Source organism: Puntigrus tetrazona, chromosome 23 (genome assembly GCF_018831695.1).
Source record: "Puntigrus tetrazona isolate hp1 chromosome 23, ASM1883169v1, whole genome shotgun sequence".
NCBI lineage: Eukaryota > Metazoa > Chordata > Actinopteri > Cypriniformes > Cyprinidae > Puntigrus > Puntigrus tetrazona.
In genome coordinates, this window is record NC_056721.1 from 13082939 (window position 1) to 13102484 (window position 19546).

Sequence of the window (19546 nt, forward strand, 5' to 3'; positions counted from 1 at the left end):
TTTCTCTGGCGCCAAAGAAGAGTTAAAATGGTTACACATGATATACTGAATCCTTCCTCAAACTACTGTTACATAACAGTTTCTCTCAAATCCAGAAAATAACATCTTTTAACACCAGCTCTATTGTATTTATACCATTGCAGTCCATTTCCAAGCAACAAACAAGTGCTTGATTCTGAGTGACTCACCTGCTATGTTTCCTCACCAGAGCTCCAACCATCTCTGCACAAGCAACTCATTCTTTTCAGGAACTGGAATTGAGTTGCAGGAATGTGAGCATGAGTAGCGTGTCATAAGGAAAAGGAAATTTACTGTGAGCTAATCCCACCGTCACACAACAGTCTGACACATTCGCTCTCTCTGTGCACTGTGTCATTCTTACAGAAGGCTGGGTAAACTTTCTCAGATGCTGTTTATTTCATATGGAAGCCATAAGTAAGGCCGTGCTGTGAAATAAAGGCCTGTCATGTTGGCGATTGGATATTTCGCTTTGTTTGCACTGCAATAGTATATTGTAAAACAGCCTAATAGTTTGATTGCAGATTTACTTTGGATTGAAGAATTTGCTTGTGTGCTGGTTAGTGCATATGTTGACACTTTATTGTCTTCACAAATGAACGTTCTTATGAAAGAGCTCAGCTTAAACTGTGAGATTTGGCATTCAGCACATGCACGTTTTTACATTCAAGTGAAATATATGGGCTTCATTGTTTTCCTTTATCCTAATAAGCAGGCCTAATTTTTCCATGCTGATTATTTGCTTAATGTCACCTTCTAGAGGCTTTGACATTCAAAGCGGTTATGGAAGGCGAATGAAGATGATGTGGGGGAAAAAGGAAAAGTTGTGTTATTAAATTTTGTTAGGATTAGTCAAAATCATCGTTTTTGTGATTGTCATTGAGAATGAACTCTTGAGATGCAGAATAATAATGCTGAAAAAAAAGGGAAAGACAGTCCTTTCCTGCCACCTTGTGTTTAGAATTGCATGGCACAACTGCAGGAAGCCTTCAAATATATTCTTAAATGTCCTGAGAATATATGAAGGTCAAAGCTTAAGCACAGAGAATAAATGGGTTTTTAGGTAACAGATTAGCAATGCTAAAACCTATAACCTGAGTTAAATTATATGAAACTATTATTATAATGTAGTGTTTTTATTCATTTTATTGCCCTTGTCCAAAAATCCTAAAGGATTCCAACAAGGACATTTTAGAATTTATAGCATATTCTAAACCATCAAAGACAAGAAAGATTCCAATAAGAAATTTGTTTTAATTAGAATTTCTATCTGTTTTTTTTTAAAGAGAACCAGTGGTCCTATTTAAATCTTAAATTCTCTTTTGCGCATATATCATAAATTATACTATGCAGCATGATTATTATGTTCTAAAAATCATTTTGCTTCAGTGGAAACTGAACATCTGTCTTGAATGTGTTTCTTTGATCAGTAACTTAGATCTTTTATATATTAAATAGACTATTTATTTTTTCATACTGTCATAGACAAGGCTTAGTCTAAACCTGGGTTAAATTATGATGATTTTCATAAACATGCCTTATAAAAAAGCATTACTGGTGTGCCTCTTAAGACAAAACAAAGATCGTTCTGTGCAAGTTTCTTTCAGTCGAAACAGCTCAGATTTGCATTTAGTCTAGGACTAGGTTTAAGCCTTGTCTGTGAAACAGAGGGTACATCTTTCTGTTCATTCCAAGTTTGAATTAGACACGAAATCCCTTGTTTTTTCACTTTTGGAAAGAGTTAAACTGAGATTTCTTTGCTATTTGTTTTTCTCCGCAGTCATTTGCTGATCGGATTTCCGCTTGAGCATTTTTCAGGAACGGTTTTCAGCATTTGACACATGTAATTTCCTTAAATGCTAACTGCTCTTATTTGTCAGTCATCCTTTATGATCAGATGAAAGGTTGTGTGGTTTTGAAGGTTATACGGCTCATTTTACACTTCTGGCTGAGAGAGAGAGTCCTGAATTAAATTACCCAGCACTCAGCTGTCTCTCAGTGAAATTCACATTTTCCTGTGCAGTGTTAGCACAATATGCTGAAGATGCTGATTACTGCCGGTGAGCATGCAGACACTGCTGCGAGCGGGCAGCTTACATCTTCTCTTTTTCGCCAGCCTTTTAAAACCTGTAATTTCGAGGTAATCAATACACAGTCCCACCAGGCAACCCGCAAATCACTCCCCCTCTATAGCAGAGCATGTGTGGCTGACAGGGGGTTTGACGGCCAACAGTAAACTATCAACCCCAGACCCGGAGAAGACAACGCATAGTAAAAACCATTTTGTCATTTATATTGTCTTGCAGTTAAAGATGCCTTTCTTCAGATGTGCTTGAATGCGAAACAAGATGAAAACAACTTTTAAAAATCATTCTGCCAAAAATATAAAGGGATATTTAGTCATATTATTAGCACTAAAAATAAATACATTTAATAAAAAAAAAACAATTACTATTGCTTGTTTTCTAAAATATACTTATATTTATTCAACTGAAAAGTGAATTTAAATGCTTAATTTCCTTTGCCTACTTTAAATACAAGTAAATGTTTCTCAATTATTAATTTGTTTGATAATATATGAAATTCAAAACGTTTTTTTCAGATTGTAAGGATAAACCTCACTAAATGTAAAGACATCATACAGAATTTTGCTCGGTTTACATGCTAACTTTAGTTAGTCTACTTGAAAATCTTTTTGTACTTTTTTTTTATATACATTTTGAATTTAAAAGAATGATTTTTAGTTGTTTCCCTTTTAGGTTTACAAAAAATAACTAAAGACCTAATTTTGCTTAAATGTTTAAAAGTTTAAATGCTTGTCTAATCAACAATTGAGGCAGTTTTGTCTTTATAGTATGATGAGAATACATTTAGAATTAAAAATAATATTTTTTAAGTTCTTTCTCTAGTTTTTTTTTTTAAGATGGAACAAAATGCTTTAAAATAATTAACAATGTGTTTAATTTAATTAACGCATTTCTTAACTTAAATGCTTAATTTAAAATAAAAGCACATTTTAATTGGAAAACTAATACATAAAATAAAGACTAAGAGCGGGAATGATTTTTAATGCTTTTTTGCTGTTAAAAGACCCATATCGTTCAGCGAGGACAAAGTACTTCTGTAATATTAAGAGTCTGCTCAGTGCTGCATTGTGAAGGTAATTACTGGTGATGGAAGTGCTCGCCCAGAGCAGATACCTCAGCTTTAGGCTAAAGCCAGAACATCAGTACAGCACTGCAGCTGCGAGCGAGCACGAGAGTATGCATGCATAGGGCCGATGGTATGTTGGGTGTAAATCACAGCAGTGCCGGTTACGGGCACGTGCGCTCTGGGATGTGTGCTGCAGTAGAGGCATCCCCCTCAGCTCTGATCGTAGCTCATTTGTCAAATTGCCTGCAGGACTTGAATGCTGCATTGCTGCTGAGAAAGAGAGAGGCAATCAGCTTTTCTCCATGGTTGGGGGTGGAGGAGCGCAGGAAGGCCCAGGGCTGCATGCTTTGAGCAGTCTCCTTGCTTTAAAATGTGCAGTGGACACAGAATTGGTGGCAATCGTGTGAAGGTCACTGCCGAGTACAAAATGCTTTGATGCAGTTGCATCAATTCTTACAATGCAGTATTTGCAGATTTGCTACTCTCACATGTGTTCTTTGCATCTCTTGTTATTTCCTTTCTTGCTTATTTTTCGCTTGCTTGCCGTTTTTGTTTCTTTCATCCTTATTACTTGTTTCATGCTATTTTCGTCTTTCCCATGATAAAGAAATGTGCTTATTTCCTATGCCTAATTTCTTGTTTCTTTTTATCTCTTATCCTCATATCAGCAGATAGAAGGCTGATATTAAGAGTGTCTTTAATGCAGCTGCCAGTTAGGATTAGTTTAAGATCAGCTCTGTGGATGCAGTCCCAGGTGCAAGGGTGCTGATCAATTCAGCTTTGGTGTTTTCTCTCAACAGCAGCTGGAGCAGGTGCCAACTGTGCGGTACATACAGAGTCCCGTTACGAAAAAAACCATCTCCGCAGTGCATGACGATGAACAACGAACAGGCTTTTTTGCACTTGAATGGATGAAATGTTTGGGTTTTATACTAGAGAACCAGTTTGTCAGGCCGTCCAGGAAGTAAAAGCAATGTCACTGCATATGATAATCATTGTCCTTGGAATGACTGACTGACTGATAAAATGAATTTGTGGTCATGTGACAGCAATGTACTACTAGCACTGTCGCCCTCTGTTTAAATCTAAAAATAGCAATATTTTAATCTTCATAAGATGTGTTAGGGGAAATGGGCTTTATAAGGTAAAAACATTTCCGTTTTTTCCCTAAAGGCATGAAATGGTTACTAAATTTTTAAAATGCATATTCATAACGCATATCTGTGACCTTCGCCGCTGAAATAATTCTACTGGTAAAAATGACCTTAAAGGTTCGAATCGCAAAGTGCACAATTAAATGGACTATGAATCATAATTCTGACCACAGCATGAGCAATAAAGTACATTTTTGCATTTTCAGATTAAAAACTAAATAGGTTCATTGTGGCACGCACAGACACACGCACACACACATTTAAAATGAAAACGTTTCTGGCGTTTCATGCAATGGAAGCCAAACGGACAAAAGACTACATGAATATTGATCAGTATGGTCTTTTTATTTAAGGCTATTCAATCATTAAAAAGTGAATAAAGAAAAAGAAATAAAAATAATAAGTTTCTTATTCAAGAAGTAATCTAATTAAACTGTTTGCAAATAGTATTTAATTCAAAATCGAATTATTATAGAATATATGGTTATTCTATTCTGTCTTTTTTGAAGTTTGTTGCAGCCATCAAAATAAAAATTGGTTTATATTTATAGAAAATAATATAAAAGCCAGTCCGTGTAAAGAAAAATCATGAAGTTGTTTTTAATTAATACATTTTTTTACATTTTCTAGAAATGGGGCTCAAGTAAATAATAGCATATTTTAAATTCAAAACAGCATAATTTTTATTTGCGTCTCTGGATTCTACTGTCAGACCTTTAACATTTCTATTGTAAAACCTTTGTTAAAATATTAAATCTCTCTTTGGCTATCTTACTTTATACTTTCACCGTTAAAACTGTAGCACCATGCTGAAATTCACACTTGGCTTCTGTAAACAGTAACGCCTGCCTTCTTTGATTTGACTGACCATCTCAATCCTTTTGACACTGACAAGTGCTGTGAGACTGCTGACGCAGACCAGCCTAAAAATGCAACTTGTAAAACTTTGTCATTCTTATAAACAAGCACAGTGCTGAGTAATGTAGTGCAGCATAGCAAAATCCAAAATATTAAATATTAGAGGGTCAATTTGGCCTTTTTGAAGAACCTTTAGGGGGTTCTTCATCTATGGCCTAAATGTCTATTGCAGTTATGCCTCTAGTGCAATATCCAAATATAAATTATGTGAAGATATAATAATAATAATAATCAAAGGAAAGTTAAAAGGTGCTCATTGTTCATAGCGGTATGAAGCATTAATCATATTTATAATACATAAATTGGCATTAGCAGCTCCCTGTACTCCTTTAATGAGCTACCTGACTGTGCTCAGGATAATCACTGTATCAGTTCGCCATTACTGCATCTTTTGTTATGCTCTCAGCCAATGAATTGAGCGATATAAAGCAATAATTTTAGCACTGGTACTTAAACAACAGCTTTATATGTAAAGTATGTATGTATGTACAGGTCCAACAATGATTATTCTATATATGGCTGATGTGCCTTATATTTCTATAATTGATAATTACTATATAAATAAGGAAATGTAGAATTAATAAATAAGTTTAGGAGTATTTATTAATAGTATATATATATATATATATATATATATATATATATATATATATATATATATATATATATATATATATATATATATATAGTTATTTTATTGAAAAGTAAAAAGTAAGATTTCATCAAAATGAATGTTAACACTGTCAATACTAGAATACTTTGGGAAGCACTGAAAAGACCCGTTGGAAATATGACTAGCACATTTATTTTAGAAATTCAAATGTAGCCTACTTACTGTGGCACATTTATGCAAATACATTCTTTGCAGGTCATTTGGGGCAATACCGTACTGTCCCTTTAAGCATTGTACTGCAAAATGTTCTCCCTTGATATGTTCCGCAAAGCAGCAGAACTGTCCTGAGCTTCCTTGCTGGGGAAAGACAGATTTTTCTAAAGGAGCGATTCTTTGCTGCGTGCCCTTGAAATCTTTTGAATCTCTCATTTTATCACATATTATTTTCTCGACATGACGGCCTTTACTGTGGATTACACATTATTATAATGGCATTATGTTTGCATATGACCTGCTCTGTGATTGTGACAAGGTTCATCTGTGCAAAGCTGCATCAGCTCAGACCCCCGGAGCACCGGCCCCTTTAATAGAGGTTGAAAGGGCCCCTCCAAATACTCTTACCATCTCACGCAGCTCTAAAAGATTAATGATGCCAATCACTCACAATGATTTTTTTAAACTTGCACAGACGGACTGTGACTTGCAAGATGATTTTTCTCTCCTAAATCGGTGAATACAAATTTATACAAACTGTGGAAGAATTTTAGTAGGCACATGCATTAATATAATACAGAACATTTATACTGCAATGACAAAGAAAAAAGAAAAAAAACTGAGAGGATGGATTTTCTTCATTTTTGTCTAGTCTAATTTTACAGAATGCTTTGCATTTATTTTTCTTATATTTTTTGCCAGTCTTCACATAAATAAATGTTTTTGATTTATTTTTCAGTTTTCTCTTTTTCGGTCGTTTTTCACTGAAAGGAATGAATTTTTTTTTTTTTTTTATTTAAATGTAAATTGATTCATTTTATCATTTCAAAATAAGTAATGCCTTTCATTTTATTGGGTAAATTTTTGTTATTGTTTTTAATTTCACAGGGGACAAAAACGTCTTATACAAATTTTATTTTTTATTTATATTTCTCATTTTTATTTATTTTCTTTAGTCTAATTTCACATGTAACCCATATAATTTTATTCATTCCTTTATTGACTTATTCTGTTTATTTTCAGTATTTTCATATAAATTGTACTCATCTCCAACAGACCGTTTGATGATCATCCTTAAACATAATCTATGCCTATCGACTGTGTTTGAACCGCTACTCCACCGCAATCCTGTAGAGGGAGTGATAATGTTGTGTGACTCTTATCATACGAGTGGTTGCACAGGACGGTGTGTGATGCTGTTTTCCCTAGCTCAGCAAGTATGCAGTAATCACAGACATTCATGCATCTCATTGAATAACTGGCATACAAGCATATATATTGAATAAATGCGTACATCAATAACCTGCATTGTAGACGTGTTACACTCCCTCTCCGTATATATGTATACTGTATCTATACCAACTGTACAGAAAGTGCTGAAATGCAATTAACCGAGAAAAGCTGCTGCTGAGGCTGAATTAGCTAATGACTCTCTGCAAGCAGCGTCTCCGTGAAATACAGCGATATGTTGGTCTTCATCTAGCTCCCTTGCGTTTAATACAGCTCATGTGTCAGGCTAATTCGGGCATGTAATATCAACTTTTAAAATCAATGTACTGCCAGATATCATGAGAGGTTTTAAATGACCCATGACTGCTTTTATCATCGCGACCGTCCAAAAACACAAGAAACGAGTGGAATGCAAAATATTTTGCAGTCAAAATTAAAAGCCCTCTCGACCTCGCACCTCGAACGTTATTGTCTCTAAACATTCCAAAATCGTGATCTGTTTAAATCAGGGATGTAAATGACCCCAGACTTGACAGCTCATGGGGTCAAATGTAATTCTGTGGCATGAAGCAGCCGTATACTTAAGTTCAGCCGATTCAGGGGAGGCCGTTAATTAAATGTGCCGTCGACTGCAGGCAGCTATTCTTCACCGCACACATGACTCTGACACCACAACAATCCACTCCAGCCGTCCACCTCCTCAAATTAACATGCTGCCGTTATGTTTTCTCTAGGTCAGCGTCTCTCTGGACTTAGAGATAGGGCACGTGTTTCAGACATCTTTGTCGCAGACCCTCAGGCGATCACTGACTGGCTTTAGACTGCTTTATGGAGTTAATGAACGTGGCCTTTGACTACAGAAAGATACTTTATAGGCTTATGGTTTCATGAAGAACTTATGGACTCATTCCATTGCAAAAAAATGGAAGAGAAATTCTTCAAATCGTTACAACGGTTCTTTTAAGAACTTCTCACTGAAAGATCCAAAAATTGTTCTTCTATGGCATCACTTCCGTTTGGAACCTTTTTTAGGAATGAAATTAAATTCACTTTAGCTCTAATTTGCCGCTTTATTTCTCAAACTTGTTAATGTAAGCTGTGTGAAGAAGGTGAGCGGTCAGCATGCTAGTTTTGCTGCAGTCGTAGGCCTAGCGAGAGATCTGGCCTGCTTCAAAAAAATGAGGTCAGCTGAGAGCTACGGGCTCGTTGAATTCCTAGCTACTCTCTGTCAATTAGTTAATCCATTCAGCTGGTAGTGAGAGGTAGGGATGGGATGAATGAGAGAGAGAGAGGTGAAGGGGTGCTCTGATGGGGCTGCAGTTAAACTCTTCTGAAGACAGCTGGCTCTGTCAGACCAGAGTGGGAGCTGCAGTTAGATGGGTTTTGGTTAGGTTAGATCTTCCAGTCTGAGATCTGTAGATTAAGCTCAGAGATGGGGCTGCAGTTGTCTCCTTAATCAAACACACCTGATTCAGCTTATCTCATTAGTAGAAACTCCAAGACCTGAAATGAGTGTGTCAGACAAAGGAGAGATGCAAAATGTGCACTCCAGTGTCGGGAACCACTGTGTTAGAGAGTAGATGTGTTGTGTCTATTTATGTTTCTGTAACTTTTCCAAGCCAAATTTGCATTTATTTGTAGTAACAGCCATACGACTGCCAAGAACTCCAAAGAACACAAATATGATATATGATATATATATATATATATATATATATATATATATATATATATATATATATATATATATATATATATATATATTTTTTTTTTTTTTTTTTTTTTTTCAAATGTAGGCACTTTTGGGTTTATGCGCAGTTAGGAAATTCAATTAAAAACACGCTTATCACACTCTGACTAGTTTATGAAAATTGTCTACTGACAACGTAAATAACATTCTGAAATGGGACAGATTAAGTTGAAATACACATTAAGGATAAAATGTCTGGCTCCTTTTTTAAAATAATGCATTCATTTATTAATGGATGTATTAAACCAATCAATTATGACAGTTGTGATGTCTATTTCAGATAAATGCTGTGCTTTGAAAATAATCATTTCCACAATAAATAAATAAATATTAAGCAGAACAACTCTTTTCAACTCTGATAATAATAGAAAATGCTGTTTGAGCAGCAAATCAGCATATTAGAATGATTTCTGAAGAATCGTGTGATAACGAGTTGCTGTTGTTCATTGCAGAATGCTGATTGGACAGCTGTAATTTTTAATATTTAAGAGTCAAATATGAAAATGTTCAATGTTTATTCCGCTCTTTGTTCAAATCATCCTGAAGTATCAGTGCAGCCTGTGTACACCTGGCTGTGAACAGTTATCGCAGGCGGGTGATGAAGCTGCTCCCGTGGGTATTCACAGCCAGCTCTAATCCCATAGCCGTGTGGAGGCGGAAGGGGACACTCTGACAGCTGACTCAGAGCGTCAGGTGAGGCGAGGGGTAATGTGATCAGCCATGTAAAAGGGCCCTTCACTCATGTTTTATTTATCAATGGAGATGCCATTACCCAAATGCACTGCTCATGAAGGAGATGCTGGTGAAGGCATTTCTATCTGTGTCAAAGTCAGCACAGGATGCTCAGAGACGCAGAGCACCAGCAGGACTGAAATGCTGAGAGGTGCATGTGTACAAACTAGTTGTGGCGCAATATAATGGGTGATATTGATAGCAGTGTGCATGAACCTGGATATAATATGTTAAACAATTAATACTATATATACATTTATATAAAATTATTTGGTGAAATATCATCTACTAATAAAATGAACAACTGACTTGAATTACATTTGAATTGCTATAATATGTTTATGTATTGTTATTAAAAAATGAAGCGCTATAATATTACATTTAAATATAAGACTTATTTACATATATAAATATAATCTAGTACTATAAGTTCAAGTTTATGTAAAAAAAAATTGAACAACATTTGAACAATGATTTTACACCACTAATATGTCAAGAAATATTTATAAATACAAATGCCATAATTGCCAAATATCATCTTTATTTGCTATTTAATCAGAATAAAAAGAGAAAATGTGGTTTACATGTTGTTTTCTGTAGCACTACATTTAACATAAAAATATTAAGTAATTAACATGAATTCTTTATTGTTTAAACATTTATTTTACACAATATTAATTTTTTCAATAAATAAAACATGCTTAAAATAAATTATTACATTAAATGGCATTTTAAATAATATTGTACTTGCATTTAAATGAATCATTTGATACAGTGCAGATACTGTGTACATACATATTTTTTACATTGTACTTATATTTAAAAAAAAAATACCTGTAGTTACATCTGTATTTTTTTTGTATAATTACATTTTGAATTGCACTGCTGACCCATCCCCTTACACCTTAACCCACCATTAAACCTACCCATACTACCAAACCTGAACCATACCAGTATCCCACCTCAATTGCAGCAAAAGTTTTTAATATAATATGAGCATAAAATATTTTCTGATGTAAGTACATAGTAGTAAAGGCCACCAAATATAAAGTGTGACCACCTAAACTATGGATATATATTAGTATATGACTTGTCGACAAAAGCATCAGGAGGTGTAATCATCCAGGATTTGTGTCCATGATGAGCATCTTTATTTGATGTCATAGATGAGACAGAGGAAAGTAAACACCATAAATCATTTGAACACCTCAGTGAGGATGTGAAAGTTGTAGGATGTTTCATTAATACTCTTCCCCAAAGTAAAATTTAGAGATTTTAACGTCTAAACGATTTGGTGAGCAAACTGGAAAGTGCGCTCACAGCCACGCAGATGTGCGAGATCAGCACGCAGTTTGTGCTTGATCGCTTTCTGTTCCACTGGGCAAACTCGCAGGTCACCAATCAATGCAGTTATGATGACATCTGCCATTTCTACAAAGCACCCTCACCGGCTCCTAGTATGCAGCAGCCATTTATATGTTATCTAGAGGTCATGGTCTTGTGAACTCAGCCCTTACCAGTGCACTAAGGATCAGGTATTTCCCGTATTTCAGTTAATGTAACTGCTCGGTGGGCTTTCTGCAGTGGTGCTTGTAGTAAAAGCTTTTGGACTCAAAGTCATGCTTTAGAGAAAGAGAGCGGGAAAAAATCCACTGCAGGGCTGCAGCTCCAGCTTTGCTGATGCAAAGAGTTGCGATTGATTTACTTTACATGGCATGGGCCAACCCTCTCAAAACACCCTTTGTTAGAAGTTACCGTAATGTCAGATCTCTCGACGTGCAAGTCAAGATTGAGAACGTATGGCAAATGGAACATAAAGCCTCAATCATCCTGATTGTCAAAACGCTTCGTGGTCTGTCCAATATAATGTTGCACACCGCTGGTAATGTATCTCTCTTAACACCCAGACAGTTGACCTCCTGGTTGCAATGGAAGCAACGATACACCTCAAACACCCCCTGATCTGGTTTCTCAAGATCCTGGTTTTGTATTTCAGTTTTTTTTTTTTTCGTCACCATCATTACGAACATTTTCTTTCGTTGGAACATCCATCGTTTTTCGAACTCACCTGACGAAATCATCCACATAGCCTCATTAACCGGATTTGGGCCACTGTCAGTGGCCAAGATGAATGGTGTCCGCACCACAAGCATAGCATGCTGTAGTTTCAAAAAGGGTCACCCGTTTAATCCAAAGGAATTGAGGTAGACCCCCACCCTTCCCTCAACCGCTAGATACCCCTTTTTTTTTTTTTTTTTAAGGAATGTCTTGAACAGCAGCTGTAAGGGAAAGATGGTGGGGGGGTCATCATAGTGGGAGTGTAGGGGGGTGGTGATGAGGCGCACACTGACCCTGGAGGTTGCGTTCCCCTTTAAAAGTCACGGCACACTCGGATACGCAAGGCTCATGCAGGAGCTGCTGCGGCAGTGGGAGAACACTGCTGAGCTGTGCAGTTTGTACTGCCAGTGAGCGCGCAGAGAGGAGGAGGGGGAGCAAGAGATAGAAAAAGAGAGAGAGAGACAGAGAATGAAGCAGGGAGAGAGAGCGAACAATGTCATTCCATTCAGCAGGCAATGCTGCAGTCAACTTTACACCACCGGAGAAGAAGACACGGCCGCTTGTGCATCATCCCTGCAAGACCGGAGAGGAGCGGAGGCTGAGTGAGTATGTGGAAGTTTGTCTTTCTCTACAGGAATAGAGGACGCACGTTGAACTTTTCACCCGTGCACGGGGGGTTCAGCTTTGTGGGATGTTTCTTGTCCGATTGCAGAATTATTCACTCACCTGCTTAAAGGTCTTAAAGGACCCGTTTGCATTGACCTACATGATGAGTGATCTTCTGCAGTCAGGCTGCTGATACTTTGGTTGCCATCTTCCTAACCGATTCCGGCCAGTTTTACTTATCAACTTAAGTACACGCAGGTGCATGCGGGATACCAGCCAGCAAGAGCACTTAGCAAAGAAAGAATAGATGCACTAGCTCAAATTAAGATTAGTACCAGTACAAACGCCTGCAGACATAAATAAAAGATGTAGGCCAGACCTATTCAGCTTCAGGGTGCTGTAGTTTTTGCTGTGTTGTCTAGCTTGAAGTACTGAAGCTGCAGTTTGTCTTGCTTCCATAGAGCCAGGAAAGGAAAGAGTTAAAGAGCTTGCAGCAGATGGGAAAGTGGAAGTAACGTTTTAGGACGGCCTGGGGAGGACGAAGCTTGTGTCAGCTAGCAACTGTCACCGCCATAGACTTCTAAGAGCACTCAAACAGAAGCTTTTGACAGTACAGTTTTGCCAGGTGCATAAGAGTCTCAGCTTCAAGTGTTTATGAACGTGTGTGCTTCACACTCTCTGTTGGACGTTGCAGCACTCTTGCTAACCGTCCCATCTAAGAACGAGAGAGAGTGACTGAAATAAAGCGTTGGGGGGACTCATAATTCTTTCAATGCAGGTCTTTTTCTGCTTCAGCTTTCTGCTCAACTATAGATACTACTTACATGCGCCATATTTTTGAGACTTCTTGTTACAATTCTTAATGGTTCCAGTTTGACTACCTTCATACACGAGCATCTAAAGTGAATGGGTACTGGAGCCTAACCATCATGTTTAAGCACCTAGCGCTTTAAAATGCAATAAGGCTTTAGCAATTTGCGCTGGTTGAAAGTTGAACGTAGCGCTCATTACCAACACACGAATCCAGCGATGATGAGTTCAACTCAGGTTACGCGCATAGCCCATCCATCCCCACAGAACGTTGAAGAACGGCCGCGGTTGCGTATATTGCAAGCTATAAGGCAGGATTAGATCTGTATACAGCAGGAATGCGAGGAGTGATATATCACTGTCAGATCCGCTGCCTGACATCATTAGCAGAAACTGCAGTTTCTCTTGGCGCTCACCAAGGGGGTGGGGGTGTTGGGGGGGTCGCTGCTGCTCAGCCAAAAAGCGTATTGCCGCACTCACCTGATGTTCTTAACACCCATCCTCCCATCTCCTCTTACTCTTCCTCCCCCATTCTCTCCAGAGATCAGCTTCGAGGTACAGAATGACGTGAACCTTACCTTTTTTTCCCCCCCTCCAAAACGTCTACTTTTTCTTAATCACCGTCACCTCGTGAAAAGTTACAGATTGAGCGGAGCACCGAGAGGGAGAGCGGATACCCTGCAGTGTCCTGCAGCACAGTTCCTGCAGTACTGCCAAGACGTGGCAGCAGCTGCAGCAGCAAGAAAGACAGGCAGCTACACGGTCACGTGGACGATGTGAGAAACAAACGGAGAAAGCAAGTTAACGGAGGGATGTTACAAGAGTCTATTGCTCTTGTCTAGAGTTTGGCAGCCCTGAGTGTGGATATGCCCTCCTGACAGGAAGAGAGAGAGAGAGAGAGAGAGAGAGAGAGAGAAGAGACAGAACAGCTAGATTAGCCTGCTTACTCCACCACCTCCCCCACCGAACCTAACCCCACCCCCAACCCAATGGTGCATTGTCCCGTACTAGTGCTCTAGTTCCGATGATGTAATCAATGCAGCAAGCTTTGATCTTGCTGGAGTAAGGATTCCATGCTTGCCCTCCAACCTCTCATAGCATTGAAAGCATATTTGCATATAATGTTTAGGGATTTCCTTCATTTCAGTGGCATCCTCCAAGCTGCTAATCTGCCAACCAATTAGAGCGGCGTTGTAGAACGTTTTCAGGTTCATGAAGGGATTTTTCTGATGACTCAAATGAAACAAGGCTCCAATGCAGCAGAGAGTAGGCCAGTGAGCGCCCCCTTAACAGCCACTGCAGCATCTGTGTCTAATAGGCATCAGTCAGCTCTGACACACTAAACCGGTAGGTACTGTACATGTCAAGGATGGAAAGAACAAAACGGACACCTCAGAGTGAGGCGAAACAATCAGAACAGGGGTAAATGACAAAGATGAAGGTGAGCCACAGGACGGTGTGTGCTGATGGAAATGGAAACGCTGGCATTTGTGACTCTGTTCTTTTTTATTGGTAAGGTCATCAGTCTTGGACTGCTGCAATCCAGTGAAGTGCAGTCCTAATACTGTAACATACAGTGGACCAGACTGCAGAGAGAGAGAGAGAGAGAGAGAGAGAGAGAGAGAGAGAGAGAGAGAGAGAGAGAGAGAGAGAGAGAGAGAGAGAGAGAGAGAGAGAGAGAGAGAGAGAGAGAGAGAGAGAGAGAGAGAGAGAGAGAGAGAGAGAGAGAGAGAGAGAGAGAGAGAGAGAGAGAGAGAGAGAGAGAGAGAGAGAGAGAGAGAGAGAGAGAGAGAGAGAGAGAGAGAGAGAGAGAGAGAGAGAGAGAGAGAGAGAGAGAGAGAGAGAGAGAGAGAGAGAGAGAGAGAGAGAGAGAGAGGGAGAGAGGGAGAGAGAGAGAGAGAGAGAGAGAGAGAGAGAGGCCACAGTGTTACATTTACTGTGGTGCTGAGCTGTGCTGCTGCACTGCAACTCTGCCTGGTGATGAAGTTTCTCTAGAGCGCTGTGCTCCCTGCGTTGCTGCTCTAGTGCCTCACTTTAATTAAGGGTTTGGGTTTAATTGCTACATAAATCAGTGCTGGCTAATATCGGAGAAATCATTTGTGTGGATGCATATTCCACTAAGGATTCGGGTAAGTGTAAATATTTGTGTAAAGTTTCTCTTAAAATTTGATTCGATAATTAAGCGAAGCATAAAGGTTAGCTTTTTTGTAGATTACCCTAAGAAATGTAAAATATGCTATTTTTTAAAAATAACTTTACTTTGTCAAACTGAATTGTTTTATATTAAAAAATGCATGATTCATTGAAATTATTATTATCTTTATTATTATTATATACAACATTCTTATATTATTTTAGATTTATATTATTTATATATTTAGAATTGTAAAAAAATATATAGTATTTTTACTATGTATATTTTAATTACATTTTTATTTGCTTAAATCATATAAGTAGAAAAGTACAGATTGGTTTTTTTTTACATTTTAGATTTTTATTATTTATAACTGTAAAAAGTTTTTATTGTATTTTGTACTATGTATATTTTAATTCTTTACATTTTTATTTGCTTACATTTTATAAGTAGAAAAGTACAGACCTTCAATTTTAACTTTGGTGCAGTATGAACTTGCCACCAGGGGAGCAGTGCAGGGTCCCTTAAAATGTTCCTCAGGGAATAAACAGGACATACTGCTTATCACCGACAAAAACATATGTACTGTACATAATTATATGTTACTGTATTAAGATTGTAAGACATTCTCTGCTGCAAACCTAGAGTGTTTTAATAGATTTATTAATTGTATTACAATTATCCTACATCATTTCCTTGTTTATCCTTTGGACTGGTACATGGTGTATATATATATATATATATATATATATATATATGTGTGTGTGTGTGTGTGTGTGTGTATAAAACAACTAAAATACCACAGTAAAATATTACCTTTCAAATTTTATTGTGGCAAATACTATTCTTGTGTACGCAATACTTATGTGAATGAGTTGAAATGCTTGTGTACACAAATAATTGTACATGTGAATGAAATATAGTAGTTTTATCATGCTACTAAATATTCTCGACTGGCATAATTGTTTTCTTTCATTGTGTCTGCACATAACACATCCTGTCTGAGTCACTCATTCATGCATTGTTCTACTGCACAGTGACTGTCTGAACATGCTCCGGCCTGTAAAGACTGTATAGTGACCTCTAAGAGAGAGGTATCTCTAATTTGTCCTGTCACCTCTGATGCTAAGTCTCCTCTCTTTGCTCCTCCTCCAGTTTTTGCTGCTGAAGCCCCAGAGCAGAGAGCGCTGTGCAGAGCAACAAGAACATGCCTTGACTTGTACCGGCTTGTCAAGAGGGAGTTGAGGCTTGTGGTCAGCCCCAGTAACTGTATTGCTCTCATCCAAATGACCGGTGAAGAACAACAACTGCATACTATCGACTGGAGAATATATGGATATTGGGACAGACTGAGCTGAGAAGTAAGTGTGTCACTCCTCAAGTGTAGCTGGTGTAAGAATAGAAGTGCTTTTAGTCAAAAGGCTTTCTGCTATTCTGCAATCACAGTGCGCTTAAAAGTACATTGTATTTTTTATAAGTGTTTAAAACACTAAACATCTGAAATAGGAGAAACTGTATGAGATAACAAGACTTGTTTTTGTAGAATATGTCTTGCATTAAGTTGTTTTTATTTTTCTAATGCCATTTCTGTCATGTTTTAGTACAAATATAAGTGCTCCGATGTACAAAGCGAGAAAAAACTAATGTATCTTTTTTTTGAGTATGTTTAGATATTTTTACTGGAAAACGAGACAAACTTTTAGATACATATATCTAAAAAAAAATAATTATTATATAAAAAAAAAAAAAAAAAAATATATATATATATATATATATATATATATATATATATATATATATATATATTAAAAAAAAAAATATATATATATATATATATATATATACACACAATTAAAAATATAAAAATATATAAAATATGATTAAGAAAAATATTTTTGTATTATAAATGGCTATAAAATCTGTATTATTTCTTAAAAAAACATCTAAACATCTTTAAAAGCAAAACAAAAGTGCTTGATATAACAAAACTTGTTTTTATAGAATACTTCTTTAAGTTCTTTAAGTCTAACGTCAACTATTTCTAAGCATAACCATGACGAAATGCAGTGTTAATGGCTAAAATATGCATATGTGTAAACAGTAATATTTTGTAGAAATATATATTTTTTAATTTAAAATAAAAATGTAACGTTTAAGAAAAGAGTATTTTGCTGTGTAACGCAAAACAGATTTATTTGAATATAGTTAAACCGCTATAAAAGTCATCCGTGTCAAACTTTATCATTGTCAAGAGCCAAACTTTGCCAGTAATTAATTTCTTTAAGAGTCACATTGTTTCTGTCTCTAAATGTGAGCTGATTTTTAGAGAAATTATTGATGAATTGTTCAATGACCCTGCACTCATCAGCTCTGCTGCTCCGGTCTCCATCCGTGAACAAATACTGCTGACTTTTAAAAATAGAGAAAATCGATCTATAGCAATGGAAGAATCACAGATCCCTTTGTGACTCAGTCTTTTATGTTGTCCAAACACATATATGAACTGACTGTATGGCAGACTGTATAAAGGCATGTGTTTTTGTCTCTGCAGGGATATCCCTCTCTGGAAGATCCCTGACTTCACCTCGGCTATTCGGCCCCCTGATGACATGACCCCTGAGACAAAAGGTCAGAGGGTTTTGCCAGTCTTGCTTTATGGACTGTCTGACGACTGTACATTTATTTGGTGGTTACTTCCATAAACCAGCGGTTAACTCACAAGCACCTCTGCTGTTGCCAGAAGCATCAGTGTGCTGATAGTAATGTATTTCACTGGCTGAAAGGTGGGCTGTGTGAATTATTAATGCATTCTAGCTCTACAAATAGAGCTTGCATTGATCAACAGTCTCTTGGGTAAAGTGATATTGTTTAGGAATGCAATGTTTGCACTTTGTCTCCCCATATAGCCTTGCAAAGACTTGAGGTTCTAGCTTTTTTTGGTAAATAAACCTGTCAGTCCCCTGTGACTTTTTCCAGTTTTCCCCATCTTTACTTTAATGTAAGGATTTTTATTTTCAGTTATGTTGGATAGTGAAATGCAGTGGTCCTCATCATGCCTATGAAACATGTTTGCCCGTTTTTAGTCATTCCTCTGCTAAAATAATAATAGCTTCCAGTGTCAGAACTTAACAAGGCTCGGGGCAAAAATTCGACTGAATGCGACAAAAATCATGAAAAAAAAATTCTAACATAAAAAAAGAAATGTTACGAATGTATATTTTTGTCAATTTTTTTCATCTTTTGTTTTAGTCCTGATTATATAAATATATTTTGACATAATATAAGGTTTTGATTCACTCTTACTGTCACTCTTCAGAAGGTACATATTAGTACCTACAAAATAGTATCTAAAAGGTACAAAAAGTGCAGCTAATAGCCTAATAAATGTTAAAAATGTTACAAAAATATTTTAATAATAAATTCTATTTCAGTATTCGACATAAAAAACTGGCATTGAGTGTATTTTATATAATTTAAGTAGAGTAGAGAATATTTTCTCTTAAAGATGAAAAAAACATTGCCATGTAGTACAAAAAAAAAAAAAAAAAAGAATTTCTGTTTTTTTTTATTTAACTCTAATTATTGATGCGGTTTCCTGTGAATTACCCAGTTCAATGTTAAAATATTTCTTCTAACAACAAAATACCAACTACTACCAAAATCACAGAGGGGAACTTACTAGCACAGTAATCATTTAATTTGCAAAATAAAGGAACAAACTTGAGAAGTTTTGCTCAGTGACATTTAACAGTACTTTCCCTTTAAGATGATTAAGTCCGAGGAATGAAATGACTGCTGTTCTATAGACAGAGTGACACAACCGTGAGAGAAAGAGGGCGAGAAAACAACTGTGCAGAAGGTGGTCAAAACAAAGTGCTTCTTTTACAGAAACGTATGCAGATGTCCTGGAGAAGATGAGAGACCCTGTGTCAGCAGTAAGGTGAGTGTTTGGTCCTAGTTATTTAATATGTCTAACTGTCCTTGTTGATATACATTCATCTTTTGGAAATTAGTTCAGTACTAACTTTAGCTGCATTCTGTTTGCTGAGATTTATCTATTACATATGTTGCCAAAAATATACAAAAAGGGGGAAATGCACTTTTAAAGGGACAGTTCATTCAAACTCGAGAAAGCTTTGAAAACAACAGAAGATATT